Raw genomic sequence first — 26,614 nt, forward strand, 5'->3', positions numbered from 1 at the left:
CACACACACTCGGGCTTGAGGACACGCATGGAAGCGTTCGCGTGACTTATGGACAGACGCGAGGAGGAGACGGCGAGCAGGAGACAGATGAGGACGCAGCCGTCACACTCCAGACCTGTGTGAGTGAACTTCACACACACACACACACACACACACACACACACACACACACACACACAGGGGAAACCTGGAGCCCACCACACACACACACACACACACACACACACACACACACTCGGGCTTGAGGACACGCATGGAAGCGTTCGCGTGACTTATGGACAGACGCGAGGAGGAGACGGCGAGCAGGAGACAGATGAGGACGCAGCCGGCACACTCCAGACCTGTGTGAGTGAACTTCACACACACACACACACACACACACACACACACACACACACACACAGGTGAACCCTGGAGCCGCGCAACCTGTGGAGCGCGTGGGCTGCGAACACTGAGCTTATGCAACATTAGTTGGAGGTTTTGCTTTTACGCGTCGCTTTTATCCTGAATGTTGAGGAGCGTTGAAAGTTTAGTTCGGATGAAGTGAGCGGCGCTCATCCTGCACTGCAAAAAATGCTTTTCTTACTTAGTATTTTTGTCTTGTTTTCTAGTATAAATATCTAAACATTCCTGAATCAAGATGCATTTACTTCACAGGTAAAATGACTTAAGTAGTGTTTTTTTTTGTGTGTGTGTGTATTTTTCTTACACCATTGGCTGATTTTTTGCTCCTTTAAAGCAAAAACAAACAAAATTGATCCTTTTTTTAATATTTTTTTAAGAAAACAAGACTTACAATCTTAAGTCATTTTACCTGTGAAGTAAATGCATCTTGATTCAAGAATGTTTAGATATTTGTACTAGAAAACAAGACAAAAATACTAAGTAAGAAAAGCATTTTTTGCAGTGTGACTGTGTGAGATGCTGGTCAGTCGTGCATTATGGCTTTTTATTTTGACACACTGTATTGACGAGGCTTTTTGAAGGCTTGAGCTCCAGGGACTCGTGTTCCTGCGTCGTCTTGACATCTGTCTCTCTTTCTGTCCTGTCTGCAGTTCCACCATCTTTATTGTCGTTATGAATAGAAATGCAGACTTGTTTTAAAGACAAGTGTGCCGGTAAATGTGTTTAAAATAGTTTTCTTAATGTCTGTATCACATATTGACTCAATTGGCTTATTCTGAAAAAAATCAGATTTCTAGAAAACTGAATAAAAGCAAATGCACACTGCAAGACAGAATATCGTCACTCACATTTCATGACCAGATTGTAAAATGTAATTTGCACACAAGCTTGTGTACATGGCAATGCAGTGATGTCGACAAATAAGCAAAGGGCTTTGCATCGTTTTTGCACTGATTTGCAAAGAGTAAAAGATAAGTAGCATTTGTAAACAGGTTGACTTAATTGGCATAACCTGATTAAGGAAAATTCAGATTTCTTAAAAACTGAATAAAGCAAATGCATGCTACAAGACAGAAGGTCGTCGCTTGACGCATGTTTCATCATGACCAGATTGTATCGACTCAAAATGATTTTTCACATAAACCTGTGTAAATGGCAATGCATTGACCGCAACAAATAATGTGGAGGAAGGGTTTCGCATCATTTTGCACTAATTTGCCAAGAATAATAAAAGATAAACACCAGCTGTATCAGGTTGACTCAATTGGCATGGTCATGAATTTTTCATGAAGATAAAGAAAAATTAATGTTTCTAGAAATCTGAACAAAAGAAAACACACACTACAAGACAGAAGGTTATCGGCGTTTGCATAATTTAAGACCAGATTGTATTGTTTAAAAATGAATGCCCACACTCGCTTGACATGGCAATGCATTGATATCAACAGAGCTTTGCATCATTTTTGTACTGATTTGCAAACAATAAAAGGTAAAGTATCAAAAAGATCAAATAAATAAATATAAAAATAAAATAAAAAGATAAAAACTGCCTGAAAATACGAGTCTTGTAGTGCGTGTTCTGCATATGGTGTATTAATCAGTTCTATGTCTTGTAAACATTTATCTCTTTATTTTTATGCATCAGTGGTGTGTGTTGGACTTCTGAAATGACCCTCTCTGCTTTTGTTTTTGTTTTTTCAGTCCAGTATATGTATATCATAATTTATTCAAATATTCATACATAGTTTCCAGGTTAAAGGCATGGAAATTTCTGTTTTCATTCTAATTTTATGGATTTATTACACATACTCGCCTGCTGGTTAAGTTTATTGTTTTTATTTTTTATTTATATATAGTTATAAATATTTAGATTTTTAAAAATATATTTTAGTAACTTTGTTGTTTTTGTCATTTTCTTTTATTTAATGTGTCTATAATTTTATTAATATTTAAATTAGTTTAGTTTTCATATTTTCTGTTTTTATTTAAATTTATTCTTAGTAATTTTGTTGTATTTTATATATTTTTAAATATGTATACGATTTTTATTCATATTTTGCATTTGTATTTTCTGTTCATTTTTTTTTAGTTATTTTAGTAATTTTGATTTTTAGTTAGTTTTTTTAAATGTCTTCATAGTTTTTATTCATATCTTGAATTCGTTTTTTTATTTTCTGTTTTCGCTTCAGTTTTAGTTATTTTGTTGTGTGTTTTTGATATTTGATAGTATTGATATTTTATGTTAGACGTATTTGCACTGCAAAAAATGCTTTTCTTACTTAGTATTTTTGTCTTGTTTTCTAGTATAAATATCTAAACATTCCTGAATCAAGATGCATTTACTTCACAGGTAAAATGACTTAAGTAGTGTTTTTTTTTGTGTGTGTGTGTATTTTTCTTACACCATTGGCTGATTTTTTGCTCCTTTAAAGCAAAAACAAACAAAATTGATCCTTTTTTTAATATTTTTTTAAGAAAACAAGACTTACAATCTTAAGTCATTTTACCTGTGAAGTAAATGCATCTTGATTCAAGAATGTTTAGATATTTGTACTAGAAAACAAGACAAAAATACTAAGTAAGAAAAGCATTTTTTGCAGTGTGACTGTGTGAGATGCTGGTCAGTCGTGCATTATGGCTTTTTATTTTGACACACTGTATTGACGAGGCTTTTTGAAGGCTTGAGCTCCAGGGACTCGTGTTCCTGCGTCGTCTTGACATCTGTCTCTCTTTCTGTCCTGTCTGCAGTTCCACCATCTTTATTGTCGTTATGAATAGAAATGCAGACTTGTTTTAAAGACAAGTGTGCCGGTAAATGTGTTTAAAATAGTTTTCTTAATGTCTGTATCACATATTGACTCAATTGGCTTATTCTGAAAAAAATCTGATTTCTAGAAAACTGAATAAAAGCAAATGCACACTGCAAGACAGAATATCGTCACTCACATTTCATGACCAGATTGTAAAATGTAATTTGCACACAAGCTTGTGTACATGGCAATGCAGTGATGTCGACAAATAAGCAAAGGGCTTTGCATCGTTTTTGCACTGATTTGCAAAGAGTAAAAGATAAGTAGCATTTGTAAACAGGTTGACTTAATTGGCATAACCTGATTAAGGAAAATTCAGATTTCTTAAAAACTGAATAAAGCAAATGCATGCTACAAGACAGAAGGTCGTCGCTTGACGCATGTTTCATCATGACCAGATTGTATCGACTCAAAATGATTTTTCACATAAACCTGTGTAAATGGCAATGCATTGACCGCAACAAATAATGTGGAGGAAGGGTTTCGCATCATTTTGCACTAATTTGCCAAGAATAATAAAAGATAAACACCAGCTGTATCAGGTTGACTCAATTGGCATGGTCATGAATTTTTCATGAAGATAAAGAAAAATTAATGTTTCTAGAAATCTGAACAAAAGAAAACACACACTACAAGACAGAAGGTTATCGGCGTTTGCATAATTTAAGACCAGATTGTATTGTTTAAAAATGAATGCCCACACTCGCTTGACATGGCAATGCATTGATATCAACAGAGCTTTGCATCATTTTTGTACTGATTTGCAAACAATAAAAGGTAAAGTATCAAAAAGATCAAATAAATAAATATAAAAATAAAATAAAAAGATAAAAACTGCCTGAAAATATGAGTCTTGTAGTGCGTGTTCTGCATATGGTGTATTAATCAGTTCTATGTCTTGTAAACATTTATCTCTTTATTTTTATGCATCAGTGGTGTGTGTTGGACTTCTGAAACGACCCTCTCTGCTTTTGTTTTTGTTTTTTCAGTCCAGTATATGTATATCATAATTTATTCAAATATTCATACATAGTTTCCAGGTTAAAGGCATGGAAATTTCTGTTTTCATTCTAATTTTATGGATTTATTACGCATACTCGCCTGCTGGTTAAGTTTATTGTTTTTATTTTTTATTTATATATAGTTATAAATATTTAGATTTTTAAAAATATATTTTAGTAACTTTGTTGTTTTTGTCATTTTCTTTTATTTAATGTGTCTATAATTTTATTAATATTTAAATTAGTTTAGTTTTCATATTTTCTGTTTTTATTTAAATTTATTCTTAGTAATTTTGTTGTATTTTATATATTTTTAAATATGTATACGATTTTTATTCATATTTTGCATTTGTATTTTCTGTTCATTTTTTTTTAGTTATTTTAGTAATTTTGATTTTTAGTTAGTTTTTTTAAATGTCTTCATAGTTTTTATTCATATCTTGAATTCGTTTTTTTATTTTCTGTTTTCGCTTCAGTTTTAGTTATTTTGTTGTGTGTTTTTGATATTTGATAGTATTGATATTTTATGTTAGACGTATTTGTATATTTTCTCTTTTTGTTGTTTTAATTTAGTCTGTCCATTTCCTCTGGATGTACCCATGTGATTAATCAGTGGAACTGAATTGCAAGGCATTTGCACTGATTTTTACTGTAAAGCTGGTTTGAAGCTATTTGTATTGTATAAATCACTATATAAATACAATTATCTTGACGTGATGGAAAGATAATTGGCCAGTCAAAGCACAATAGAGGCACTGCTTCCTCTCTGGTATTTCTCCATTCCTCTTTCACATTCACAGCATGATTTAAGATCTCTGAGTGCACCGTGAGCTCAGTCTGAAACTAAAGAAAATGAGTGCATTAAACACTATTCAGTTTTTGTACTGTTGATTAATTTTTGAGCCGCTGCTTGACCACCTCCTCTGAGAAAACACCCACAAATGAATGTAATTATGAGTGATATATGAAACACCCCAGACGAATGTTTCATTGCTCTGAGATTTGTGTTTCAAAGTGTGGAAGATCTTCAATTAGATTTCAACTTTCTTAAATGTTTCCCCTAAAATTCCTCAGGAAAAATAAAAACAGACTCAAATGAGTCAGTAGTTGTTATTCAGTAGGTGTAGCTGCTCTGATCATTTGATGAGAAATGTTTGAGTTCATATTGAGATATTGCAGACTTTGAGATGTTAAGCACTGTGTGAGACATTGTTGAGATCTCTTCTGAAACTCAACAACAAAGGCTGCGCCATGAATCGTATTATAATCAATGGTCACTATTTCTGCTTCTCTTGGTTTATTAAGCATACTCACCTGCTGGTTATTTATCCTGAAAAATGTTTCATTTTAATCAAAATTTGGCATCTTGCATTGGTGAGAATCTTCCACAAGATTTCAAGGTTGTGGTTGCCAGATTTCAAGAGTTTCAATCCCCCAGAGCTTTTTTCATAAATTGATCAATTTTCTTCCCTGTGGTTTACTTTCTTTTGGCAACCTGGCAACGCACTCGCTCTCTCTACAGTATGGAAAAAACGCTGATGACCTGAAAAAAAAAAAAAACATAAGTTGGAGTTTACCGATCTCTATTGAGATATTCTGCTCAAATAAAAGTGTAAAAATGCAGTGCAGTCTGTTTTCTGGCATGCAGTCGTTTGCTCTGTTTGCAGCAATTAAGAGTGCCTTTACTTGACAACGAGGTACTAAAAACTGACTCTTTTTTTTCTTTGCATTTTAGAAAAGTTTGCAACAATCCCTGTTCACCCAGATCCAGCAAAAATGACTAAATACACTATTGGGTCATTCTTTGTCAAATCAACCAAATTTGAGAAACTTCCCCGGCTCTAATTTTTTATTTTGCTTATATTTTTTCTGAAGAAAGATAAACATGTATAGAGATGAAAGACAAAATATTAAATGTCATGGATGAATATTTACTGAGAAATCCACTATTTTGTAGAGAGGGGGGGGGGGGGCAATTTTCACCTGAGATTCAGAGCCAAATTCCAGGGGGGTAAAAATGACTTCAGAAAGATGGCAGCATCATTATTTTATGTTTTCACAGAGATTGGTAGGTCTGTTAGTAAAATCTGTTGACTTTAGCAATCTTTGTTGCATTATGTGCCAATGGTGACCATTCAAAAATGGGGAAAGAGCACTTTTCAAGTTTTTTTCTTCAAAGTTTGCATGCCTGTAACTCAAGAAGTATTAAAAAGATCTCAATGCCCTTTTAGATATTGGGTCTTAACAAACTTTCCTTTTGGCATCTTAATTTTTAAGGCCCTATATGGTTCGGTTCCAGAGATATTGAAATTTTAATATGGCTCCAGGAGTAAATAGTTAAAATGTATACATTTTCAGTGGCAAAAAAACAAGTGTGGGTCAGTTTGCAAAAATATGATGCTTCTTTTCTTTTAAAGGGGAATGTCGATAATATTATATGACATTCAAAACAATATGTATGACACTCAAACAGGTATGTCCTATAAAATTGTTTTGACAGAGGGAAACGAGATGCATTTCTACTTTCAACATTACTTATTCTTCAGACATTCCACTTTAAATAAAATAAGTATCGGCTGTATACAATTTGAGCAACATTTGGTTTTCGACCACTGAAAATGGGTAATATTCAACAATTTGAATACGGAGCCTCATTGACATCCCCATATCTCTGGGACTGAACGATATGGGGTCTTAAAAATAAAGACGCCAAAAGGAAAGTTTGTTAAGACCCAATATATAAAAGGGCTTTAAGATATCTTTAATACTTCTTGAGTTACAGGCATGCAAACTTTGGAGAAAAGCCCATTTTTGAATGGTCACCATTGGCACATAATGCAACAAAGATTGCTTAAGTCAACAGATTTTACTAACAGATCTATCAATCTCTGTGTGAAAATAAAATGATGATGCTGCCATCTTTCTGAAGTCATTTTTAACCCCCTATAATTTGGCTCTGAATCACAGGTGAAAATTGCCCCCCCCTACAAAATAGTGGATTACTCAGTAAATATTCATCCATGACATTCAATGTTTTGGCTTTCATCACTATACATGTCTATCTTTCTTTATACAAAAGATTAGCAAAATCAAAATTTTGAGCCAGGGACCTCTTGTTGAGTTGACACGGAATGACCCTATTGTGGTTTAAAAGTACAAGACTAAAGACGTAATACTCATGCACATGACGCTTTCCCAAATGAGTGTTTTTGAAGGTTACTCAGAAACGATAATGGTATCGTTTTCAAAAACGTGCACTTTGAAGCTTGTTTTTCAAAGTTTGCGGGGGGGGGTTTTTTTTGCAAATAACTTAAAAGGCTGTATTATGCAACCCAGGCCAGTAGTTGGCAATGTCACATTGTAAAGAAACACTGCGTGAACAAGACGCATGCACATGAAGAGTTCCGTTTTGAAATGTACCGTTTGAAATTCTTTTAAAATGAGCATTTGTTAACAGGCTCCCATGTGTGGGTTCAGTAATTTCACTTTAATGGAAAGGAATAGGTTCTTTTCATTGCCATTAAAGTGAAGTAACTGAACGTTAACAGAAGCCTGAGAAAAATGCTCATTTTAGAAGAACATTTTTGTAGTTTACATGGAGATGGTAATGGTATTGTTTTCAAAAACGTGTCGTGCACTTTGAAATGCATTTTTATTTTATTTTTTAGCAAAAAGAATCATGCATATGAGATTACTGGAGTCTGATTATTTTTCTAGAGTCAGAAAAAGCAAGCAACTCTATTCTAGCATTGGGGATTTAAGTTCTCTGTGAAGGATGCGTGCAGTGCTAGGTTTAGGAACATAGCTTTTGAAATGTGTGCAATTTATGTATAAAATTGCAATCAGTGACGCTACACAGAAATATGTGCATTTATATTCTGTGCATTGAAATCATGCAAGCACAGTACGTGAGATATGAGCTTATGTATGTGTATGTGTGCATGCACAGCGTGTTATCTGCCTCTCCCCCGTTCACAAGCCAGGCCATAACGGAAAGTGCTTTTGACAGGCGCGTTATCGTGTTGCCCAGGGCCATGAGGGTTTTAAACGGGCTTCAATCTCAAACCGCGAGAAAGATGGGGGATGGAGAGATAGAAAGAGAAATCCAGCTATAATAATATATAATATATGTCTGTTTCCGTGTCCATTTGAATCAAACAGGCTTGTTCCTTTACACTGGCCAGTTAATTTATGCCGTAATCAAGCGAAAGACCAAAGGAATCAAACAAAATCATCTTGATAATGGCTGAATGAGCCGGGTCGACGATTATGATTAAAACTATAGTGAATTAGAAAAAATGCATTGTTTGTGCTGATTAGACTGCAGAGGATTTTCTGTGGGATGCATGCTTTTGATTAAGTGCTCATTTGCATATGTTAGACGTATGTTGAATTTTAAATTAGCTGTGTTATTTACTGTTACTATTGCTCATGCTTGAACAAACAATCCTTAACCCTAAATGACACCATCAGTGATTACTTAAATAGGTGAAAAGATGCTTTTTGCATGTTTAATTTTGTGCATCTTTGTCCATTTCTGATGTATTTCCGGTCTGGGCATCCTAAAACGGAAAGACAGTGTTCCTGTATCCAACAATTCGCCCGTTTGGCATCAGCGCTAACGAACGTTTCCTCTAATGAACCCAAAGCGGCGCTGCCATCTATTTTTACGGTTTGATTTTGTAGCCTGATGAGAAACGGGACGCGCTTAACAGAGATACAAAGTAGCAACAGGAAATGCCATTTCATATGTTTTTGGTACGTTCCTCTTTCATTAGTGGTGTGTTGACACACAATTCGAGAACACAATAGTGTTTTTATTTGGCGTGTTTCTTTAAATGGACCCAAAGGAAGATTTCATTGCTCAGAGGTTGCTCGTTTAAAGCTCAGGGAACTTAATGGAGTTCTTAGTTGAGATTCTCCTAAAACCTCTTTTAGGAAATAAAACCGTGCCAAACGAGCCAATAGTTATAAGAGTATAGTGCTATAAAATTAATATTGAGAGCTGCTCAGATCATTTAAACGAGAGAAATGTTTGAAATCGTATTGATGGCTTTTTACTGCAAACTTCAGTAGCTTGGCAAATCTGAGCACAGTTTGAGACGTTCTTGAGATCTTGTGAGAACATAATGAGGGTTTTTTTTTTTTTGCTCTAGAGCAGGGAGTTCCAACCTTTTTTTTTTTTTTTTTGTCAACCCAAACCCCTTTAAGCTAAAATATCCCCCTATTATTTCAGCATCATAACATGCATGTATAATTTTTTTTTTTTAAATGTATAAAATTTTTTAATATTTTATTTTTAGTTCAAATGTAATTCATTTTCACATTTATTTAAATTTTCCATTTTATAATTTATTTTATTATCTCAATTTAAAAACAATATTGGGTTATTATCTCAATTTAAAAACAACCCCCCTCTACAAAATAGTGGATTACTCAGTAAATATTCATCCATGACATTTAATAGTTTGGCTTTCATCACTATACATGTTTATCTTTCTTCAGAAAAAATATTAGCAAAATCAAAAATTTGAGCCGGGGACCTCTGATTGAGTTGACACGGAATGACCCTATTTGTCTAATGTCAGTTGTTTTCAGATGACGTGCATGTTAACAAAATATTTTATTTTTTAAATAATATTTAGAAAATATTTAAACCAATTTTTAGTTAATTTATTTATTTAACATTTTTATTTTAAAGTTTTATGATTGAATTAATTTTATTAATTTAATTTAACAACACATTCACGTTGTCAGATGACATGCATGTGAACAAATCAAATATTTTATTTAAAAAAATTAAATTATTTATAAAATTGTAATTTTTTTTTACTATTTTTAATTTTAAAAAGTAAGTTTATTTAAAAATGATTTATTTAAATTTTCGGTTTTAAATATAATTTTTTTTTATTAACTCGTGACCCCTACACTCTTAAAAAATGCTGGGTTATTTGGCAACCCAGCGCTGGGTAAATATTGGACAGAACACATGCTGAGTTATTGTGTTTAAACTGGTTGGGTTAAATGTTTTACCCAAACATGCTGGGTTGTTTTATTTAAGTCAACTATTGTTTAAAAAATACTATATTGCTGGCTTAAAATAGGCTGGAAATTAAAAATCCCTCACAGAATTACTCGTGACTACGCTCGTGACTACTACTAGAGGGATAAATCCAGGAAAAGATCAGAAACCGAGAAAACAAGCAAGGCAAGGCAAAACAAGGAAACACGGGCAGGAAAACAGAAACTAGGAATAATAACCGGCTAGGCAATACTCGGCAGAGAATGGTTGTTTGAGTGAGTGTTGTATAGTGAGTGAGTGATATGAAACAGCTGTGTGCAATCAGTGCTGTGTGCAATCAGTGCAATGAATGATGGGATATGTAGTCCGGGGTGCTATGCAACAGTGTGTAGTGCGAGAGTCAATGAAAATGGAAAGGGTGACCTCTGATGGTGATTGAACGGAAGTCCATGGACAGGATTCGTGACACGTGTGGTGGAATAGAATTTTCTTTAACTAGAGGGTTAATAAAGAATAAGTTACTTTAATCATGTTGTAGTTACATTTTCAAATTGACTAATTAAAAATCGTAAAAAATCAAGAATCGGTCAAATGTTCTAAAAAAATCTAGATTAAAATTTTTTGCCAAATCGCCCAGATTGAGCCAGCCACTAACCCAACGGCTGGGTAACACAAAAACTACCTAACATATGACCCGGCGCGCTAAACCCAGCATGTGGGTAGAAAAAATAACCCAGCATTAAAAAAATTAAAATAAAAAATGACAGCACAGAAAAACTACCCAGCACCTGGGTAAAAATATAAAAAAAATAACCCAATAAAATGACCCAACAGCCTGAACTCAGCATTTGGGTTAAAAACTACCCAGCATTTTTTAGAGTGTATACATAGGTTTTTCCCAAACCTTATCGAACAATTAGGATATTAAAGAGATTGCATCCCATTTTTTCCCCTTTCTTTTTGTATGTGATCTTTTTTTTTCTTGTAGTAAAGGGTTCAAAAAGATGCATATGATAATACAGGAATTGCTGCGAGTTTTATGTATATTTATAGAAACCGCATGTACAACAGTGTGATTCTGTAGCTGCAGTGTTAAACAGCTCCACTGACACCCTCGTCCCATTAGAATTCATGCCAGAATAATAGAACTGACATGTAGAATTATGAGATTTCTATTATAAGACCGAGACTGTCTGATATCTGACTGATGAGATGAAGAGAGAGTGGCTTTATGAATAAGTCATTTTGTAAAAACTCAGGCTAATAGACCACAAGAGAGGAATATTAGCTGGTTTAAAAATGCGCTCAGTCAGAAAGTTTTACTTTCTATTCATCTGTGAATCCTGAAAAATAAAATGCATCATGGTTTCTACAAAAATATTGTGCAGCACAACTGTTTTCAACATTGCTAATAATGTTTCTCGAGCAGCAAATCAGCATATTATACTGATTTCTGAAGATCATGTGACACTGAAGACTGGAGTAATGATGCTGAAAATACAGCTGCGCATCACAGGAATAAATTACAGTTTATTAGATATTCACGTAGAAAACAGCTGTTTTAAATTGTACAAATATTTCACCGTTTTGACTGTTTTTGATCAAATAAATGCAGCTTTGATGAGCAGAAGACACCTGGAAAGCTTTTTTTTCTTCCTCTTTTGCTCAACACAGCAGACATGAATGATGAACAAAGAGAAAGCCAGATTTATTACTGAAGGATAAATTGAATTGCAGTCATATCAGTGTAGCCCAAAGCTTTTTAACTTCATTAAGGAGACAGATACGCATGTCCGTTCAACACGGGAAATTCTCATTTAACCCAAAGACAAATATAAACTGACCTTGTGGGTGAAAACGGTAATCATCATTCATCTCTTCTGGACGTCGCGGAGGGCGGCTGTACTTGTTTATGGGATAATTACATCAGTGATTCGTTTAAGTGCCGAGGAAATTCTCACAAGAGTCCTCGTGTTGCTCTGAGCTAATTATGATGGCAGCTTCAAAAGTTTGACCGCGAGGTCCGGTTTGGATCTGCTTACTTCAGTCCGTCTCTCGAAGTCAGCTGGAGTCACTTTGCGTCTGTTTTCATGAGTTACATGAGCTTGTTTGGAAATTCAGAACTGAATTGAGAAAGCTTTATAAATTAAAGCTCAATTCCGGAGTTTAAATTGAATTTGATTTGAGGTAGAAAACAGGAATCTGAATTGCAGTGTAAGGAAATAGAAATGTATGGATAGATAGACGGATATATAGATAGATAGATAGATAGATAGATAGATAGATAGATAGAACTTCATTAAGGAGACAGATACGCATGTCCGTTCAACACGGGAAATTCTCATTTAACCCAAAGACAAATATAAACTGACCTTGTGGGTGAAAACGGTAATCATCATTCATCTCTTCTGGACGTCGCGGAGGGCGGCTGTACTTGTTTATGGGATAATTACATCAGTGATTCGTTTAAGTGCCGAGGAAATTCTCACAAGAGTCCTCGTGTTGCTCTGAGCTAATTATGACGGCAGCTACAAAAGTTTGACCGCGAGGTCCGGTTTGGATCTGCTTACTTCAGTCCGTCTCTCGAAGTCAGCTGGAGTCACTTTGCGTCTGTTTTCATGAGTTACATGAGCTTGTTTGGAAATTCAGAACTGAATTGAGAAAGCTTTATAAATTAAAGCTCAATTCCGGAGTTTAAATTTAATTTGATTTGAGGTAGAAAACAGGAATCTGAATTGCAGTGTAAGGAAATAGAAATGTATAGATGGATAGACGGATAGATAGATAGATGGATAAGATGGACAGACGGATGGATGGATGGACGGATGGATGGATAGATAGACCTACAGATATATTGATTGATGGATGGATGGACGAACGGATGGACGGACGGATAGACCTACATATATATTGATTGATTGATGGGTGGATGGATGGAAGGATGGATAGATAGATAGACAGATGATTGGATTGAGAGATGATAGAAAAATGGATGGATGGATAAATGGATAGATAACAATATTTATTTATTTATCCTTTATTTTTCCAGGAAGGTCCAATTGAGATGAAAAGAAATCTCTTCTTCCTGGGAGTCCTGGCATAATACTTGGATAGATGAATGATAGAACAATAGATGATATAGATGGATAAATGGATAGATAGATAGATAGATAGATAGATAGATAGATAGATAAGATGGACAGACGGATGGATGGATGGACGGATGGATGGATAGATAGACCTACAGATATATTGATTGATGGATGGATGGACGAACGGACGGACGGATAGACCTACATATATATTGATTGATTGATGGGTGGATGGATGGAAGGATAGATAGATAGACAGATGATTGGATTGAGAGATGATAGAAAAATGGATGGATGGATAAATGGATAGATAGAACAATATTTATTTATCCTTTATTTTTCCAGGAAGGTCCAATTGAGATGAAAAGAAATCTCTTCTTCCTGGGAGTCCTGGCATAATACTTGGATAGATGAATGATAGAACAATAGATGATATAGATGGATAAATGGATAGATAGAACGATGGATATATAGAATGATAGATGGATGATTGATGGCTAAAACGATTGATGGATGGATAAATGGACAGAACGATGGATGGATAGATGGATGATGGATAGAATGATAGGTGGATAAATGGATAGAACAATGGATGGATGGATAGATAGAAAGATGTATGGATGGATAAATGGATAGAACGATGGAAAGATGGATGATGGATAGAATGATAAATGGATAGAACAATGGATGGATGGATAGATAGAAAGATGTATGGATGGATAAATGGATAGAACGATGGATGGATGGATAGATAGAAAAATGGATGGATAAATGATAGAATGATGGATAGATAGAATGATTGATAGAACAATAGATGATTAATGGACAAAACGATGGATAGATGATGGATGGAAAGATGGATGATGAATGATAGATGGATAAATGGATAGAGCAATGGATGGATAGATAGAAAGATGGACGGATAAATGATAGAATGATGGATAGATAGAATGGATGATGGACAGAACGATGAATGGATAAATGGATAGATAGAATGATGGATAGATCAACGGATGGACTTCATTGCCCAGAATGCAGTGTCTGTGTTGAATTTCTTTGAATAGCAGTTCGGTAAGTAACTTCTGTAATTCCTGTTCAAATTCCAAACCCTGAATTAAAATGCAGCCGATTCTTAAGTTCTGTGTCTGTCCATCAGTATGAAGGTGTGTGGTCCTGATGTAGTGAAAGCTGCTCTCTAAATCTCATCTGAATCCTGCTTTAACTCTGTTTTCTCTCTGGGACCCAGAGCGTCTGATTCAGATCAAACATGCATCTGAAATCACATTTCCTCACATTTGATGCACAGAATCCAATGCTTTTCTCCATTAAATCATTCCCTGCCCAATTATTACATCTATTTAAAGATGCATTTGGCAGATGACGGTTTTTTGCATATTCTTAGAGATTTCCGTGTCTCATTTATTAAACATTAGGGTTTTTTTAGATTCTGAAACAGATGTGAGGTGTAAATGACCCTCTTTCTCTGCCCGGCCGTAAATCTGAACACAATCTCACTCTGTCATATGACTCTTATCAATATTGCATTTTAATTAATGATTTCCAGATGAAACGGGCAGCTGCTGTGTGGCACTCGATCGATGCAGAGGAAATTACAGACCCGTGTTCACGTTATAGCTTGAATCCAGGGTTTATGTCTGAAAGATTTATTAAATTGATTAAAGTTTGATTACTTCCCTAAAATAGCTCGGCCAGTATTAGAATGGCTGATATTTTGGCCTCGTATCAAAATTACTTTCCATTCTTTCATGAAACTGTACAGAAAATGTCTGGTATCTCGAGACTTTGTGTTATTTTTTGGGATGCTGTGATTGATTTGATTGTAAATATGGCAGCTGGTGATGATGCTGAGCTTGCAAACTATTTGGACTAAAGAAAAAACTATGAATTGTTTTTGTGTGCATCACTGTGCATGATTGTGGCTGTTTAGAATGATATTTATATTTCTGTAATGTTATTTTGCATAGAGTGCAGTAGCACACTTCCTTTAAACATTTGAATTAAATGTGATGAGGTCATGTGACAAATTTGTTGTCATGTAGTTTCACAATTTAAAAAAAATAAAAAAAATTCTAGCAAATCTGTGATAAATTTGTGAATTTTAGAATTGTGAGTTTAAATCTCAAAACTCATTAACAAAAAGCATTACGAGAAAAAAGAATTGTGAGGGGAAAAATGTCACAAATACCTTTTTTTATTTTTCATTTCGATGTGGAAAAAACCCCAGAAGATGTAAACTCAGAATTCTGAGAAAAAAAAGACATAGAAAGCGGAAGAACAGACAAACCGATTCAATTGAGTGAGTCATTTACGCTGGAACTGCTCCTATTGATTCAAACTCGTGACTGCGATCATTAAGTTCAAGCGATTCACTAGCAAAAAAACTGATCAGAAGAGCAAATTTCGACATCGCCTGTAATGATTTTCAGAAGCACGTATAGTAATGGGTGAAACTGAGCTTTTGGAAACTCCCAATCAATTAAACCATTGCGTCGCAAAATGATTCACTGTTTAGAAGCACTCCAGTCGGATCGCGAATCATTTGATTCGGATTGGGTCTTAAAGGGGTCATATGATGCGATTTTCACGTTTTCTTTCTCTTTGGAGTGTTACAAGCTCTTGGTGCATAAAGAAGATCTGTAAAGTTGCAAAGACTAAAGTCTCAAATCCAAAGAGATGTTCTTTATAAAAGTTGTTTTTTTTTTTTACCTTAAACCGCATAAACACATTTCATTACACCAAATACACAAAATAATGTTCTTTTTAGCAACACCATATGACCCCTTTAAAATCGCATATAGCGAATCATTTGATTTAGGTCGGGACATCGGAGCGGGTTTGCGAATCATTTCGCTAAGTGTATGATTCATGATCCGTGCTCTGAAGTCCCGATCTGAAATTATTATTTGCGAATCATTATTCAGATGGGACTTTGAAGCGCAGATCGCGAATCGTGAATCATTTGATTCAGATCGGAACTTCGGAGCGCGTATCACAAATCTTTTTTTAAATCAAACCCTACAAAAATCAAATCATTAAGAGAATACAGTTATAAAAACAAAACAAAGAATAAAGAAACAAAGTATACACAAATACAAATCCTTTAAGAAAATTAACCATAGTTTTAAAAGTTTTTTTTTTTTGTAGAAGTAGTAGTAAAACCGTGGTTAATTGAATAAAGGTTTATATATGTGAAATTTAGCTTGCAGGAAACACATATTAATATGTTATATTAAGTGATATTTTCCTATATTCTCTTTTGAGTACTCAAACAATCCAAAGAAAACATCTTTAAAACGGAAAGAAAAGTCACTTACAAAATGTCTCTGTGTGTGTACATTATTGCCAAACAAGTGTATACTATGCAGTGCACTAGTATTCATTGCTAACTTACTGCCACTAGCAGTTTCTTATTGGCCCAGGTGGACCAATCAATTACATTAATTGGATAATTAAGTATTGAGAATGTCTGTTTCATCAATAACAGTGTGCAGTTTATTTGCAAGCCAGTAAATGTAAATGTGTGCTATATACTAACGGCTGCAGGGCTCAAATGAAGTGCATACTGTAAATGCTTGTGTGTATTTAAAGCAATATTCTGGCTAGCTTTCATCTTCATTTCTATGTGCCACATCTGTCGTCTGCTGTTGTTTCCGATATCCAATAATATCCCAAATCCAATAATATAGTGAAGGTTTAGCAAGTGTGGGGAACATAACGGAAATCTATTTCAAATATGAAACTCACACGTTTTCAAAAGTATAAGCATAACATTTTCATATATGCATTTGACAGACATTGTGTATAGGGCTCGATTTGGGGAAAACGGATTAATTTTTTTCTCATAAAAATTGTGATTGCGGATTTAAAAAAAGAAAAGAAAAATAATAATAGTAAATATTGATATTATTATTAATAATAATTAAATTAAAAAATATTATGTAAAAATAAGAACTATTACTGTTGTAATATTTCACTCTAATGAAAATTAGTATTTAATAATAATAATAATATATCATTATAATTTACATCACAGCTGTTAAATGACCTGTGTTTGTTTTAATTTATTCATTTTCAAACGTTAAACCATCAAACCTTTATTTTGATTGGAACCACATGAGCTTCTCTTCCCACAAAAATATTCATCAGCACAACTGTGTTCAACACTGATAATAATCAGAAATGTTTCTTGAGCAGCAGATCAGCATATTATACTGATTTCTGAAGATCATGTGACACTGAAGACTGGAGGAATGATGCTGAAAATACAGCTGCGCATCACAGAAATACATTACAGTTTAACAGATATTCGCATTGAAAACAGCTGTTTTACAGTATTTTTGATCAAATAAATGCAGCCTTGATAAGCAGAAGAGACTTCACATGCTGATTCTCTGCGGCTCCTGCTAGTGAAAGCAGATGGTGATATTTTAACAGTCATTGTTTGACTAATTAATCTGTCACTCTGTGGCAAATATTTCTGATTTTCTGAAGCACTCTTTGAATCTCTGCTGCGCTCTGAGAAATGCAAATGAGGGTCAAACTCTCAACTAGAAGCTGTAGATGAGTGTGTGTGTGTGTGTGTGTGTGTGTGCATGCGTGCGTGTGTGTTTTTGTGACAAATGAGGACATAAATGTGTATAATGACAAAGGTATGACAGGTATTACAAGGAGAAGGTGACTTTTCAGGACATTACCCCATGTCCCCACTTTTCAAAACGCTTATAAATCACACAGAATGGAGTGTATTGAAAATCTGAAATAGCAGAAAGTCTCCTGTGAGGGGTAGGTTTAGGGGTAGGGTTGGTGTAGGGCAATAGAATATACGGTCTGTACAGTATAAAAACCATTACGCCTATGGAGAGTCCCCACTTTTCACAAAAACAAACCTGTGTGTGTGTGTGTGTGTGTGTGTGCGAGTGTGTGTGTGTGTGTGTGTGTGTGTGTGTTGCACATGTTGTAACAGTGAGCGTTTGTGTGCCGTTTTGACAGATTCATCAAAGACGGTGCCATATAGTGAATTACTATGGCAACAAGAGTGTTGGGTGTAATGAAAGGCGACTGGCACAGAGACGCTGGCGAGGCTCCATCATACAGACTCATGTTCTACAAGACACACTGTTGCCTGCCAACGTCACGCGTGTGAAACGCTGCTGTCATACGCTGATGTCAAGCCTTTGTCATCACTATGACATCAGTCAGTATGTAGTGAGCACAAACTCAGGCACTGGCTCGTCCATGATACCGGAGTTAACTATGTATTTTATATTTGTGACATAAAAAAAGTATAATACTGTATTTAAAGGGATTTCATCCGAGAAAAAAATTCAAACCTGTATGATATATACAGTTGCTTATTAGCATGCATATTACTAGAATATTAGCCATTTATAAGTACAAATTAAGCACATATTAATGCCTTATTCTACATGACCTTATTCGACATCCCTAATCCTACCCAATACCTACCCAATCCTACCCCTAATATATATATATATATATATATAAATATAAATACATCACGGAATGTTGCAATAAGTTTTAAAATGTACAATGAATGTAAGCATACATAAGACATGAAATACATTTATTTTTTCATGTAACATGAAAAAGCATGTAAAATACAACTTAAAATACTCCTCAAAATGGCAAACCTAATAAAATATGAAATACACCTTAAAAACAATATAAAAATAAATCAATATATGAAATAATTAAATGCATGAAAAAAAGTGCAAAAAATGTAAGAATGAATAAACAAATAAATATATTTTTATGCAACATGAAAAACACATCTAAAAATGAAATACACCTTAAAATAATATGAAACAAATAAATGTATCACAAAATAATTGAATGCATAATGAAATGTTGGAAATGAATAATTAGGCATGAAATGCATTTATTTTATTTTCCGTCGTGTTTTCCTTCCTTTAACTCGTTCTGTGTTTGACCTACAGATGCTTTCATATCTTCATATCTCTCGAGGCAGTGACAGTTTTCATTTTAAGGCGTATATCATGTCATATTTCAGTTAACATTTTTCATGTTACATAAATGAATACATTTCACATCCAATTTATTTATCCGTACTCACGTTTCATTAGGTTTACGTTTATTGATTCCAACATTTCATTATATATTCAGTTGTTTTGTGATATATTGATTTGTTTTTTATTGTCTTCTTAAAGGCGTGTTTCATGTGGTTTTTTTTCCTTCTTTTTTTTTATTTTAAGGCGTCCTTTTTAATGTTAAATGAAAAATAAATACATGTATACAATATTTATCGCAGCATTCCATGACGTATTGAATAATTGCATTATTTATTTATTTAATTTAGTCTGTGAATCACTCCAGACAGCATTGACTTTCATTGCATGTTCCACGGAGGACAGAAAGTCACACAGGTTTGGAATGATGTGAGAGTGAGTAAATAATGACAGAATGATTTTTGGGTGAAATATGCCTTTAAGTGCCTTTTTCTCTTTCATGCACATTACAGAGGAAATATCTCTTAAAGGCAGAATGTTAGACTGTTTTATACATTTACATTACATTATGATATTAAAATAAAGCAACATCGTCAGTATTGCAATCTGTTTTATGTGATTTGCATTTGGCTGGTAATTTTCCTAACGAGTGTGACATTAGACTAGTTTCACGATCCTTAATTGTTTTGCAGTGTTGGAGTCGGTAAATTATTCGTTTCGTGAGTCAGTTCAAACTGTCCGTTTCAATGAATCGATTCAAACTGAAAAATATTTGCAAAATATTGCAATGCAAAAATTATTTGATCAGAAATGCATCAAAAGTTGTGAAATATTATTAGAATTTAAAATAGCTGTTTTCTATGTGAATATCTGTTAAACTGTAATTTATTTCTGTGATCAAAGCTGAATTTTCAGCATTCAGTGTCCTTCAGAAATAATTATAATATGCTGATTATTATTATTGACATTTCTGATTATTATCAATGATGAAAACAGTCGTGCTGCACAATATTTTTGTGGAAACTGTGATGCATTTTATTTTTCAGGATTCACAGATGAATAGAAAGTTCATAAGAACAGTATTTATTAGAAATAGAAACCCACTGTAACATTAGAAATGTCATATATACCGTCACCGTTGATCAAGTTAATGCATCCTTGATGAATGAAAAAATATATATATTTTTTAAACCTTACCCCAAATTTGTGGATGTTGTAGAGATAATATATGTTAATGATTTCTGAAAGATCATTTTACACTGAAGACTGGAGGAATGATGCTGAAAATTCAGCTTTGCATCACAGAAATAAATTAATTGTTACAATACATTCACACTGAAAGCCTGTTTTTTAAAATTGTAATAATATTTCATAATTTTACTGCATTTTTCATCAAATAAATGCAGCCTTGGTGAGCAAAAGAGACTTTTTTTTTTAGAAAACATTTCACCGTAGACGTATAGTGGTGAGCATGCAGACTTTGTGATCCTGCAGATACACAATTAGATTCAGTTTATATGTGGTTATTAAAAATGTCTGAATACTTTTGAGATGAATGTTTATTCTTCAACAATGACAAATGAGTCTCTAGCTGTGCGTTAAAATAGCTCAAATAGCACCATCAACAGAGTTCATACTTTTTGAGCAAAAAAGCGTTGAATTATTCAATGTGAACCATCGGCATGCGTGAAGGGGACAAAGACGCCGAATCAGAGCTCGGTTTTGAGTCCCATCATAAATCCATGACTCACAGATGAAGGAGAAGAGGATCTGGAGCAGCCTGGCGTTTCCCTGGGAAAGAGAAGAGTGACTCATTAAAGACGGAGGAGAACGAGCCGCAGTCACACTCATACAGATTCACTAACCTACAAAACAAACAGGCTTTCTTAAAGAGACAGTACAAACTCACCCTCATGTCCTTCCTTACACTTCAGCCTGTTCCTCTCACAAAACCACTGCCCGCTTTCACAGTAAATTAAACCAAACTAAAACCAAAACCATAAAAGACTTCCATTAAATAAAATATAGAAAGAAGATTTTTCCTGATTAAATCTTTGGTGTTCTTTAAGTGAAGAACAGTTTGGGAAACTTGCTTCGATTATTTTAAATTAGATTTTTACTGTATTTGTTACATTTAAACACTTTGATTCTTATAGTGGTCAGAGCAGATGAATACTGATATATATTATAAAACACTAAAAAAATATAAAGATTTTTTTAGCTCTGGAATAATTGAACACAAATACACTGGGGGAGAAAATACTCCTCAAAATGGCAAACCTAATAAAATGTGAAATGAAATACACCATAAAACAATATAAAATAAATCCATATATGAAATAATTTAATGTGCAATTTAAATGCACAAAATGTAAGGATGAAAAAATAAATATATATTTTTATGCAACATGAAAAAAGATCTGAATACATAATGAAATGTTGGAAAGAGTACAATGAATAATTATAAATTATGCATTTATTTTCTTAAGGTTTTCTATATTTTCCATCACGTTTTCCTTCCTTTAACTCGTTCTGTGAAGTTTGTTTGACCTACAGATGCTTTCATATCTTCATATCTCTCGAGGCAGTGACAGTTTCATTTCAATGCATATATCATGTCATATTTCAGTTTTCTTATTTCATTTTTCATGTTAAGTACATATATACATTTCACATCCAATTTATTTATCCGTACTCACTTTTCATTAGGTTTACGTTTATTGATTCTATTTTCAATAGTTTTGTGATATATTGATTTGTTTTGTATTTTCTGTGTGCGTATTTCAAAGTATATTTCACAGTTAACCCATAAAAACTTCCATAACTTGAAATAAAAACAACTTTTAACTGAAATAAAGTATTAAAAACGTATCCTTATTTCAGCTACAACATTTCTCATTTTCATTTAGTTAGCCGGATGTACTAAAATAACTAAAACTAAAACTGAAATAAAAATGAATTAAAAGTATAGACAAACTTAAAAAAAAAAAAAAAACATTGAAATAAAAATTAATTGAAAAATAGACTAAAACTAATAAAAATTATATAGACTCGCAACATTAACTATAATATATATTTGATATATTACAAATTAGATTTGTCCCGTTTTCAAAAAGCATCATAAACCTGATGTCAATGCATAGACATATAGTAAAAAATGCATACAAACAAATGAATGAATAAACACATCTGTGAGACATTGTGTAAATAGGGCATTGTGTATAACAGAACTAAAAAATATTAATAACAATAGACATATTCACACAAAAAAACCCTTATAAAAATTGCACACAAAAAAAAAACAGAAAAACAAAAACTAATTTAAAATATGATTAGAAACCATAATAATATCCCAGTGATGCTAAAATAACTTTATAAAATTAATTTTTGGAGTAAGTACAAGAAAATACTATTTCAGGCTTTCCACTCAACGTGTTACTTGCCAGCAGTTTCTAAGTGAAAATAGTTTCAAAGTAAATCCTACACCAACATTTTTTCAGCGTTAAAAATCTCCGTTTGTGTTCTACTGAAGAAACAAAGTCACCTACATCTTGGATGCCCTGCGGGTAAGCAGATAAACATCACATTTTCATTTTTGGGTGAACTACCCCTTTAAAAGACATTAAGCAATAGCAGATGTGCTGAAAAGTTGCAAAAAATGCAAAGCTTTACCCAACACTGATGTCAGTACGCTAAACAATCGACCTTTGACCTCAGCCGTCACATGAGCGTCTGCGTGAATCAGACAGACGGAGCGTTTCAGATCAAGGTTCACGCTGATATTACCATCTCATTCCCACATGCCAGTCTACAAACGGAGAGCGCAGTGACACGGCAGTCTTCTAGAAATAGATTGTGTCTGAGCCTAACCATCACGTCCATCTCGGCCATCTGTCACAGACACACTCCTGCAGAAGAACCGTCTCAGCGCTGCTTTGTTCTGCTCAGTTCATGTTTATCCGTGCCATTGTGTTACAGATACATGATTCAGAGTCATTGCATTGGAAGAGATTTACTCAAATAGTTGTTTTACTGTCAGGAATAACTTCTGTCAAATTCTCATCCTTTTGTCCTGCAGTTGATTTCATGTTTATCCATGTATAGTTTTTTTTCCACCACAATGGTTTGCAAGAAAAATGTGCAAAAACTGAGCACCCATTCACGTTGAAGTTTATTTATAAAACGTCTGTTTATAAAACACAACATCTGTTGTACCAAAGTACTGTACAATCAGGAGGACAATATATATAGGTATATACTGTATATATATATATATACATGTATATGAGCAGACATACATAGGAACAACAGAGTATGGATGGAATATAACTATTAAATAGTGAATAATGTGCCATATACAGAAATAGAAGTATAGGGGGAAAAAGGTTCAAATTTTGGATACAGTCAAACCTAACACCTTCAACATTTCTCACATTATCACTTTGTTTATTGTTTATTTGCTATAGTTTAGAAAACGGTAATAAAATATGACGAGCTCAGAGTTAAACTGTGTCAGAACAAATTCATCTTGATAATGTCAGATAACTTCGATAGGAATGTATGTAATGAATTCGGTTGAATTGCTGTCAGATGATCAATTTAAGAACACAATTAGATAAAACCAATTTAGCTCAACTAATCACCACGCAGTGCTTCATTCTGTTCAGTCTGTGGAGTAAAAGATCACGTTAGCAATTAAAGAAAAACACTTCAGAAACACATGCTCAGCTCAAAGTGTCTGAATCATTGTTGATCCGGTAGTCCACTGTATGAAGAATTATTGGGTGTAATATGACACCGTTTACTTTATTTTGCTCTCCTCACTTACATAAATGAACTACATTTCATTTCATTTCACATGAACAGGACACCTGCACACACTAGTAAGAAAATGTCAAAAATGATATCTGCTGTCTGAATAATTTTTGGTTTGACTGTGTGTGTGAGTGTGTGAGTGTGAGAGAGAGAGAGACCCTGGAGCACAAAAGCAGTCATAAGTAGCACAGGTATATTTGTAATAGTTTTAAATGAACCACATTTATGCAGGTTTAAAGTGAACTTGTTTATTTATTTATTTGTTTGTTTATTTATTTATTTGCAGATAAATACAATGGTCTGCAGAAAAACTGTTTAAAATATAAATGTCCATTTAAATTCATATATAGGTTGCACTGCATTATTAATTTTTTATTATTCAAAAAAAATATATATATATATATTTATTATTAATTTGTAATTATGTTTTTAAATGATTTCATTTAAAAGAATTTTAATAAAAATTAGCAAATAAATTTGATATTCAAATTTGGAGAACTCATTAATTATTAAGAAAAAATAGAAATCATTTCAGAATCATTTCAGATTTTTTTTTTTAATCTTTTTTTTTCCTTTCTTTCTTTTTTTCTTTCTCTCTTTCTTTCTCTCTTTCTTTCTCTCTTTCTTTGCAGTGAAAATTCAGTAGTCTGCAGGAAAACTGTTTAAAATACAAATATTTCCATTTAAATGTGTAAATAAATCAATTGTAAATCAATTTGTATATAAATAAATAATATATTTTTTTTGGGATAATGATTTCATGGATAATGGATAGTTTACTATCATTAATTGGAGTGGCATATTTAATAAAAAAATAATTTAATTAAAAAATGTAATTTAAATTGAAATTTGTATGTCAAATTGGTAAATAGTTTAAAATCATCCATTTAATGTTATTTTTACATTAATCCAGTAAACAGTCTACAGTGGACATATTTTACATGCATTTTTTTTATAATTCATGATATGTGCATGAAAAATCATAACAAATGAATAAGTGTGAATAAATAAAGCAGTCTTGTCCACTCTCATATATCTGCAGTGGTATAAATTCTCTATCGGCTGACACATTTCTGCTGGTTGCATGATCTGTTCGTCTCTGTGTGCCGGTCTGTTAGTCACACCTGGATGTGTGTGGCGTCTGCGATGCACTTATTAGCGAGCGACATGGTTAATTAATCCCATAAGCGGCGGTGCTGTAAAGCTGTGGGACAAACCCGCTACACACACACACACAAACTCACACACACACACTCTCTCTCACTCACACACACACACTCTCACACACAGACACACACACACACATAGACACACACACACACACACACATACACACCCACATAGACACACACTCTGTGTCAGCAGCTACTGCAAAAGCACTCGCAAATCCAAATGCTTTTATGATATGAAATGAATGTAAACACAGGACAGGACAAAACATCTGATGTGTTCAAACAGATCTGTGCTTTAGTGTGAATGCAGCCTATCAGAGCTGCCGCTGTCAGTGACATCATCATCATCAATAATAATCAAACAGCAATAATGCTGACATCATCATCATCAATAATAATCAAACAGCAATAATGCAGAGAACTTTTCACTCGTCTGGAATACTTTCGGATACTGAAAGCACTTTGTATCTTTGGTCCCCTTTAAATGTTTCACATTATTTTCTTGTATATTTTTAAGCTTAATTTAGTTAAGAAGTCTTAACATACGATCATTTTAATTAGTAATTTTTCAAATTTGATTCATTTAATTTGTAATTCATTTTAAAATATTTAATTATTTTTATTTATTATTAATTTGTAACATTTGTAACAAGTTTGTAATTAGTTTTAAAAAATATTTTTTGATTTATTCATTTGTAATTATTTTTCAAATGATATATTATTCCTTTGTAATTATTATTATATTTTTTATTATTAATCTGTAATGATTTTTGAAATTTTTAATTATTTAAAATATTTTTGATTTATTATTAATTTGTAATTATTTAAAAAAAATGCATTATTAAAAAAAACTTTTTTGTAATTGTAATTTTGTAATTGTTGCAAAAAATGCAATTATTATTAAAAATATTTAAATCTATGTATAATTTCTATTTTTAAAATGTGCAAATGTGATTCAAGGATGGTAAACTGAGTAATTTCTAAAAAATTTAAATCAAGAATTGTTTTAGAAGCAGATCGTGATTTCTGTATTTTGTCGTGTTTTACATAACTATCTCGTGCTGTACATCCAGTAATGGCTCTTTTACACTTTTCGCACTTTTGTTTGATGCAGAAGTTTTAGTGTCATAATAAACAGTGTATACTGCAGCATTTTATGTCTTTGGAAAAAAGGTACAAAAGCTGTCACTGGTGCAGTACCTTTTCAAAAGGCACACCCTTGTACCTAAAGTGTACATATTAGTGCCTAAAGTGTACATATTAGTGCCTAAAAGGTACAAAAGGGTACC

The 26,614-nt window shown here is 33.3% G+C and overlaps 1 protein-coding gene across 1 annotated transcript in view; it reads left to right on the forward strand.

The window, feature by feature from the left end:
• The first annotated feature begins 227 nt into the window (after positions 1 to 227).
• The window catches only part of LOC107552683 (leucine-rich repeat and immunoglobulin-like domain-containing nogo receptor-interacting protein 3), a 45,719-nt gene continuing 19,332 nt past the window's right edge, over positions 228 to 26,614 (forward strand). Inside the window, exon 1 of the mRNA XM_016234627.1 lies at positions 228 to 345. The gene's annotated coding sequence lies outside the window, so the exon portion shown is untranslated. The remainder of the gene's footprint in view (positions 346 to 26,614) is intronic.

This window comes from Sinocyclocheilus grahami, unplaced genomic scaffold, assembly GCF_001515645.1.
Source record: "Sinocyclocheilus grahami isolate Dianchi unplaced genomic scaffold, SAMN03320097.WGS_v1.1 scaffold456.1, whole genome shotgun sequence".
NCBI lineage: Eukaryota > Metazoa > Chordata > Actinopteri > Cypriniformes > Cyprinidae > Sinocyclocheilus > Sinocyclocheilus grahami.